Raw genomic sequence first — 9,517 nt, 5'->3', positions numbered from 1 at the left:
TTAGTTGATGGGATTGGTTTATGCCTTCTAAATTTCCTCTATGAAATGCGGATAAAGAAGAATTTAGTTTTTGTTTCCTTTTTGGAAAGAGAGGCTTGGATGCCATTTTTGAAGATAATAGCTACATTGTGAGGGCTAGAAAAAATGAATATCAGATAGTCACTGCCACATGCACTTTGAATCAAGGTTTACCACAACTGGACAAACATGAAATCAATACTTATAATGCATTTGTGGCAGTAGTGTTTGCTGAAAAGAAAAATGTAGAATTAGGGCATGCTAGACATGCCCATGTGACCTATGTTAGCTTGCAATTGTTGTAGAGGCATGGGATGGTACATGATGTGGCTTCATTGGCAACCCCTCCTAGACATGTTTGTGAAGGATTCATATGAAAAAAATCATAAGAATGCCTTTATCTAGAGATGAATCTATTAGAGCTAAGGAAACTATAGCTCATGCATGATGACGTGTGTGGTCCCATGAGGACACCATCTTTGGGACAACATTTATATTTTGTTACCTTTATATAGGAATTTTATAGATTTTCATGGGTGTATCCATTGAAATAAAAATTTGATTTCTTTTAGCGCTTCCAATAATTTGGAGCTATGGTGGCTAAGAACGAGTTTGGATGCAAATTGCAAAATTTGATAATAGATAGAGAGGGAATACATGTCAATGCCCTCAAAGAATTCTTGAAGGGAAGAGGGATTATGCATAAATTTATAGCTGCTTATACACCTTTAAAAAATGGTGTTTCTTAGAGAAAGAAAAATATGTGCTAATGGAGATGGCAAGGTGCATGGTTGAAGGTAAGAGGATGTCACACAGATTTTAGAGATGGCCAGGTGCATGGTTAAAGGGAAGAGGTTGCCACACAAATATTGGTTGGAGAAAATAATATGTGCAACACATGTTTTGAACAAATTCTTCACCAAGGACTTGAATAATACGACACCGTTTGATGCTTGGTATAGTAGAAAACCTAGGATGTGTTAATTTTTGAATATCAAGGCGATTGGAGGATATCACCATGGATAGGATTTTGGATATGGTGATGGAGACTTGGTTTCCTACCTAAACAAGTGGTACCTTGTGTGTATCTTGTGGAACACAAGGAGCCTTCATTTGTAAGGCCAATAGTTAAACCCATGTTTTGTGTTCCTCCACTCTATCTCCTTATCTTCCATGTGAACACTTCTTCCTGATAACTTCCGATTTCATCCTCTTCTACTAGCTAGTTATCATTGTTTTAGCTTCTCAATTCTACAATTCATTTTAGTAGCCACTAGCATTATTGTATTTTTTGAACTCCTTGTTGTAGCTTTAAGGAATTTCTAGTAGTGAGGAAAGTCATTCGATTAGCTATCAAATTTTGGTTAAGGATAAATGTAGGTGTTACCAATTGGGATCTTCCTTTATAGTTCTTATAAGTCTCATTCTACAACGTGTTAATAATCAAAAACATTCTTAGAAGGTGTTGAAGGTTAATGGTGTAGAATGGGCTGGTTAAATCTCTCCTTAGTGTTTATCAATATTTTTTTCCTAGAGTTTCAAGTTTTTCAAACTATCATTGTTCTCCCTGGAGGTGTAAAAATGTGTGGAGCTCTAATACCATGAAAGAAAACAACACAACAACAAAGATAATGCAATGCAAGAGGGGGAGCTTGAGCTCTACAACTACACAAGTATGCACACTAGAGAGGAGTTCACTCATAAGAGAGGTGGAGGCATGCACAATTTGTAACCTCCGTCTAACAAGATAATTGGGGGTGGCAGACTCAACAATAGAGAACTTGACTCAGAAAGTTGATGTAGCAACCTATAGCATGTAAGCGGCATGAAATCAAACAATTCTAATAGAAGAGATCTCCATAGATCATGGAGGGAAGTAGAATCTTAGTAGCAACAACCAATGGTGGAACACAATCCACCAAGTTAGATAGGGATGTAATTAGAAGTCGGCAAGCTTGCTCTTAGTGTAGTCAGTGAAGACTCCTAGCTACATTCAAGTCCAAAGGTAGAGTAGAGTAGTAGGATGTTGTCAAAACCATAGAGAGACTTAAGAGACTAAGGTAGAATTAAGATCTAGACCAGTCCAAGGGCTCATAGAGTTTCTAGTTTAGTCAAGGCGCAAATGGAAGGTGAGTTTGAGTTAGGGTCTAAGTGAAAATGATTGTGCATCCACGAGATACTGTACTGTGGATCTCAATTTTATAATACAATCATCATTTGGTTTCATTCAATTGTCTATTTTCCTTTCACTTGAGCACTCTGTGCTTGTCTTCATACAATTTGCCTATCGACTTGCAACCCTGCATAGCAAGCCACGAACTATAAGAGGAGCATGTTCATTTGTGAGCTCATGTGCACCAAGCTCGACCAAAGGTGTCTAGTTATAGTAAATTGGAATCAGAGAAAATGACTACCAATAGTACTTCTTTGGCTACACTATGATTGCTCAATAATGGCTACTCTACATAAACAATAGATCCACTACATTGCCTCAACATAACAAACAATAGTGAGAAACAATTAGGTATATAGTTGGCTAGCTCTCCAGCTTAGAGCTATTGGCAATCACAATGCAAACACATAATCTATCACACTCATGGTCATCAAGTCCACTACCTAGGTGGGTGATCATGTGAAAGCTTGCTATTTTAATAATCTCCCTCGATCTCAACCAAACTCCATTACACCCAACATGCTCTGAAACTTTTGGTGCTTCTTTGCATCCAATGATTTTGTGAATATGTTAGCCACTCCCTCATCTATCTTGACATACATCAAATCAATCCCTCTAGTGAGGATCTTCTCCCTCACATAATGATAATTCACTTCTATGTGCTTTGTCCTTGCATCATACACAAGTCCATGGGAGAAGTAATATAAAATAGGTGGAGATGGATATTATATTGGGTTATTGCCTCCATATAGGATAGGCTCATGTGGGGGAGGTATAGCAGGTCCAAGAGAGCAAGTTAAATAATGGGGAAAGTAGGATGAGGTGGCAAGATTCCTTGTGCCAACCCTCCACTTGTCCTCCTAGAGGTTTGAACATATTATAAAATTGGAAGAGACCAAGGGATTATCATAGACTTGAGATATGGGGCTTGATTTATGTGGAAAAATGAGGCAAAGGGTTGTCGCACACAATTGAGAGTGTGTAACCGCCTAGCCCACAAGAGAGACTTTTCCACACACACCATACATGTGGGAGGATGCATTTATTGGGAGAGATCCCCTCTCTTAGCTATAAAAGGAGGGGGCTATTCCTTGATGAGACACGCTCATTCTTGTAAAGCCACCTAGCTAGTACTTTGATTTCTCCCTTTCCTTCCTTTCAAAATAAAGCATGGTCCTCTTCCCTTGATGTCAAAATACACATGTGACTCCTTTGGCAACATCTTCTCCCAACTCATGTAGTATCTTTCTCAACCTAGCTATCTCACATGTGGCCATTGTTGCATCTCTGTACTCAGCCTCCATAGCAGACAATGCAACCATTGCTTGCTTCCGACTACTCCAAGTCACCATGCCACTACAAAACTAGCCATTGGTTGATTTTCTATTATAAGAACTACCTGCTCAATCTGCATTCGTGCATGTAACCACCTCTATGGACGTACCATATGCATAAAACAACCCATAATTCAACGTAATCTTTGTGCAAACAATAGCATCCTCTGTGTTGCATCCAATGTAACTTCCTTGGGTGCTACATGGTTGAATTCTCCAATTCCTCTTCCAAATCATACTGTAACTCCAAATTCACCTCCATTGCTATGGTAGCTGGCTTAGTGCTATCATCTTTAACTTTTGGATCATATGCAATATATACTTCCGTTGTATCATCCATATCCCATGAGGAGTATGAATCAATTCAATTCCTAAGAAGAACATTTAGCTCACCAAGGTCCTTCATATCAAATTCCACACAAAGCATGTTCCGTGCATGTGCTATCTCATCCACATCTTGGATTGTAATTATCAAGTCATCCACATGTGTGATTATCACCACCATTCCTACACTTGTCTTTCATAAATAGATGATTATTAAGTCATCTACGGTGTGCATAGTTTTCGAGCAAAAACATACAAGCAAAAAAGCCTGAGTGATAATTTTTGACACCAACCATGCTAGTATATTAATCAAAGTAATATACAATTCTTTATTAATTTCTAATTTATGGAACCATATACTTATTTATTATTATAACCCTCATTTTAGTGATCATCTAAATATAAAAAAATTGTGAACACTTTAGAAACTCTTATAAATCACTCCCTACCATACTCTCTTTTGAGGAGTATGGTTATTTAATGGATTTGGAAGAGTTTCTCTTAGCTTTAGCAATCCCATATTTCAACTATTGAGAAGCTCTCACGTAACAATGTAGACCATATTCCTTTAATGAGTAGGAAAGAGATATTGAAAACCCTCATACTTGACGCCATTATAATTGATCATAAATTCATCTCTACTATAATATTAAACATTTTGAAAGTAAAGGGAGGGATTTTCAAAATATTCCCAATTCTCCAAACCTAAGTACTTTGAGGAAATCTGTTCCCTACTCAACTCCTTCCTAACATAATACGAATTAGGGAGAAGTTGTAACTCTCATACACATCTTTAAATTATCAATATTTCTCTTCTATACCTTTAGAAATTATACTTTTAAGCCTACAATTGCATAGATCATGAAAATTTTAACATTTTTCGTTTTTACAGCTCCTCAATCTAAGATAAGGAGAAAACGTTATGACCCCTTCTTTGTAGGTCCTCCAAGGGTATTCCGCCAATGGAATAGGGTTGGGGCAAGCTTTTCAAACCATATTACTATGGTAGAATACACTTGAAGGGTCGGGGTTATATCTTTTTCTTTTCTCATTCTGAGCAACTGTAAAGAGGAGATTTTCTTAAAATTTCATGATCTATCCAATGGTGTAGAAAGTCATAAAATAAGTCACCACTTGGACATTATGTATGGGCATTATAAAAAGGTATATTTATATCTATCTCTATTCATCAACATTTCATATGTAGAAATCAAGGCATGAGGCGAGATGCTAGGCATGGGGTGAGACGCTAGGCATGGCAATGCTCGAGGGCCATGGGGGAAAGGGAACATGAGGGGAGAAGAATTAACATGGGTGGGGAAAAGGGATTAAGAGGGGTGGGAATAAAGAGAGAGATTATGGCACCACGGGGAAGGGAGAAGGGGAAGAGGAGCATGTACATGATGGGAGGTGGAATGTAGAGATGGAGACATCAAGGGAAGAGAGTCATGCTTTATTTGAAAGGAAGGATGGGGGAAATCAAAGTACTAGCATGGTGGCTTTACAAGAATGAGCGTGTCCAAATCAAGGAATAGCCCCCTCCTTTTATAGCCAAGAGAGGGGGTCTCTCCCAATAAATGCCGCCTCCCACATGCATGGTGTGTGTGGAGGAATCTCCCATGTGGGCTGGTGGGTACGCAGTCTCAATTGTGTGCGACAACCCTTTGCCTCATTTTTCCACATAAATCAAACCCCATATCCCAAGTCTAAGATACTCCCTTAGTCTCTTCTCAATTTTATAATACATTCAAACATCTAGAAGGATAAGTGGAGGGTTGGCACAAGGAATCTTGGCATCTCATCCTTCTTTCCCCATTATTTAACTTGCATTCTTGGACTATCTACACCCCCCCACATGGGCCTATCCTACATGGAGGAAATAATCCAATATAATATCCATCTCCACCGATTTTGTATTACTTCTCCCATGGTGCTTGGGCCATGTCTCACTAAATGCAGGCATGGGACCACCACCTAGGTGGAGGGGTGGCACATGGAGGAACCATGCCACCTTAACATTTTATAATATTACTACCATGGATTATGTACAACACACCTATGGGTCCTCTTACATGGAAGGGTGGCACATGGTCATGCCCTGCCTCCTCAACCCTGGGCCCTATGCACACCATGTTTTATTATACTATTGCCACACATACAAGCATACACACATGTTTATGCCTTTTACCTTTGTCAAATTTGTCCATAACAGTTCCGCCCCCCAGGTAGGGAATGCACAGGATTTCCATGCCTGGGACCATCATGCACAAAGAAGGGCCTGAGATAACGCTTGTTGATCACCTTCTTGCCATATGGATCATGCAGCTTCTGAACTTGTATAGACCCATTGCTACATTCCTTGATGACTTTGTATGGACCGGTCCATAGTGGAAGGAACTTTTAATCCATTTGGTGGTCCAATCTGTTATCAAAGCATAGCACAACATCCCCCTCAGCAAAGTGTCTTTCCCATCCCTTGCAAATCTTAGCATCCAAGCAGGCCTTTTGTTGATTCTTTTGGAACTCTGTTTGATGTAGTGCAAGGCGTCGGGTTTCATCTAACTTCTCAAGTTGTACCAACCTGGCCTCTACATGTTCATCTTCTGTCATCCTCTATTCTTGTGCCAATCTCACCAAAATCTCTATCTCTAGTGGTAAAACTACCTTAGTACTGTACAGCAACTCAAAAGGAGTGTGACCTATAGATGTTTTATGGGTGATGTAAGCCCACACGGCTTCAGTGACCTTCTGATCCCACTGGCTCCTGTACCCTGTGGCCATTTTTCCCATGGATTTACAAAGGAGGCCATTGGTCCGCTCCGTTTGTCCCATGGATGCTGGATAATAGATGCTAGAAGTGCGATGATCAATACCCATGCGATCCATGAGCAACTCCAGTGCTTCATTTAAGAATGGACTCCCATGGTCAGATACTATTTCCATGGGTGTCCCAAACCTTGTGCACATACATTCAAATATGAAATTTAAAACTGCCTTACCATTTGCAGCGGGGAGGGCGATAGCTTCAGCCCACTTAGTGACATACTAAGTGGCTACAAAAGATACTTCTTTTTGCAGGCAGTCATGGGCAGGGGCCCAACAAAATCTATTCCCCACTTCTGAAATGGATGGATGGACATCACTGGATGATGTTGCCCAGGACACAAATCCTTCCTACCAAAGAATTGGCATGGTTCATAGGTTTTTCAATACATAGTGACATCCTTGAACAAGGTCGGCCAATAGCACCCAGCATGTAAAATCTTCTTAGCTGTATAGTCACCGGCATAGTGGCCTCCACAAAATCCATCATGATAATGCTTCAATACCTTAGGTACTTCATTCGCATCAATGGCCCGTCTTAGTACCCCATCCATTCCTTGAGGGTACAACACCCCATCAAAGAGAGTGTAGCGCCTACTATCTCTACGGATCTTCTTTCTCTCATAGCTAGTACTTTTCGGAGGAAAGGAGAAAGCGGTCAAAAACCTGTAGACACCACCATACCCGTGGATCCCCAACTTCTATGGCCGCTACAAGGGTTACATCGAGGCACTTCTCTAAATTAATCAAAGCATTCTTCAAGTTGGAACAACCCCCTTTTACAATTTTGAAAGAAAATTCATATTCTTGTAGAACTGCTAACCATTTGGCCAACTGGCCCATGGGATTTGGTGATTGAAGAACCTGCTTTGCAAGACCATTGCTAGATATTATAATGAAGGACTTTCCAGCCACATAATGCTTAAATTTCTCAATGCAGAACACTAAAGACAAGGCATGCTTGTCAACCTCAGAGTAGCATCGTTCAGTTTTGAGCAATTGTCGAGAAGCAAATTGAATGGGTTACATGAACCGATCCTCCCCTTACTGGAGAAGAATACCCGCCAGAGTGTGCTCACCAAACCCATATAGAAAGTCTTTGACCAATCAGGATTGCATAGAATGGGTTCTGAAGCCAGAGCACTCTTGATTTGTACAAACCCATGATCACAATCCTCATCCCAAGAGAAATCAACCCCATCTTTTAATAGCGTAGTCATGGGTCACGTCAAAGTAGTATATTGATCAATGAAGCTGTGATAATATCCTACTAGATTGACAAATGAGCATACCTGACGTTTGGTTGTTGGCAGGGAGGGCTTGAGGATAGCTTCTACCTTCTCGGGGTAGGCTTGACGCCCTCGGATGAGACAATATGTCCCAGTAACCTCCCTTGAGTGGCTCCAATAGTGCATTTATCAGGGTTGAGACTGCCATTCACATCATTGACCCTTTGGAAGGCCAACCATACCTTCATGACGTGCTCCTTACATGCCGAGAATATACAAAAATCATCTAAAAACACCGCCAAGGAAACCCCCAAATAAGGAGCAAACACCATCTGCATAAATCTTTGAAAGGTAGCAGGAGCATTGGTGAGGCCAAATGGCATTACTTTGAATACAAATGTCCCCCAGGGTGTGGCAAATGTGGTTTTAAGCACACCCTCCTCGGCAATTCTGATTTGATAAAGCTCGGAGTAACCATCGTAGAAAGTATACATATCATGACCACTTACCTTCTCCAAAATGAGGTCTTGAAAGGGCAGAGGATGATGGTCCCTCTTGGTGGCCGCATTGAGTTTCTTATAATCGATGCACTGAATTAGCATCTGGCTTCAACTCTATCTTGTGTTCTATGGTAGTCACATGCCGAAGGTGGTGGTAGCTAGTTGCAAAGAGGTCAGGGAAACCTTTGAACATTTCTAGGAACTCATCTTTCTCACTCGGAGTGAGGTCTGGAGACAGCATAGATTCAAGATGTTGAGGACTAGTTGTTACCTTTTCTGTGGGTGGTGGGATCGGAGACACCCCCATCATGTAAAATTCTTCCTCTGAGAACTCCTCCCCCCCATCTGAATCTTCCATTAACTCAACGAGGATGAGAGAGTATCAATGTCTTGCTCCTCTTCTTCTTCTAGTTCAGTGGCACTTGGTTGCACCGGGATCTTCTCCTTTGAAGCACCAAAAGACATGTGTCCCGTCTTCCAATAGTTGACTGCATCACCCTTTCTCAACCATAGTCTCCCGAGTATGGCTGGGTAACTCTTGCCTATATCTTCAATGTCCACTACATAGAAATTGACGATGGTGGTCAACCCATTGATAGTGATTGGGCAAATCCTCAATGACTCTTAGGGTAGCGAGTCATCGACTATCTGCTACCTTGATTTGAGTGGGGGAATGCCTTATGCATTTCAAATTCAACTTCTTCATGATACGGGGCACCATGATATTACATGCAGCTCCCCCATCAACACACACACTTTTGATATGGCAATCATCTATGATGACATCTACTGTATGCGGGTTCCGATCAACATCTTCAAAGATAGAAGAAATCTCTCATACCTTTCCCTTTTTCTTGCTCCTCCTTGTTGAGAGCCCTTGCTGCAGCTCATGTCTCACCTTAGGCCTTAATGCTATTAGTTGAGGAAGCGTGATGCTCAAAGACCAGTGAGCAAGGTTCTGAATGATTGAATAGTCTTCTTGCCCTGAGCCGATAGGGAAATCCGAGGGTGACCACTTACTCCTGCGAGATCGTTTAGCCTTCTCTGTTGGTGGGTTTGTCATCTAAGCATCTGGGGGCTCTAAGAAGGACACCTTCTTCTTGGGGTAGCCCGGTC

The sequence above is a fragment of the Dipteris shenzhenensis genome, chromosome 31 (assembly GCF_047967505.1).
Source record: "Dipteris shenzhenensis isolate YYH24624 ecotype China chromosome 31, Dip_SZ_1.0, whole genome shotgun sequence".
Lineage (NCBI taxonomy): Eukaryota > Viridiplantae > Streptophyta > Polypodiopsida > Gleicheniales > Dipteridaceae > Dipteris > Dipteris shenzhenensis.
The sequence above is the reverse complement of the archived record's forward strand: the minus strand, read 5'-3'. Positions refer to the sequence as shown.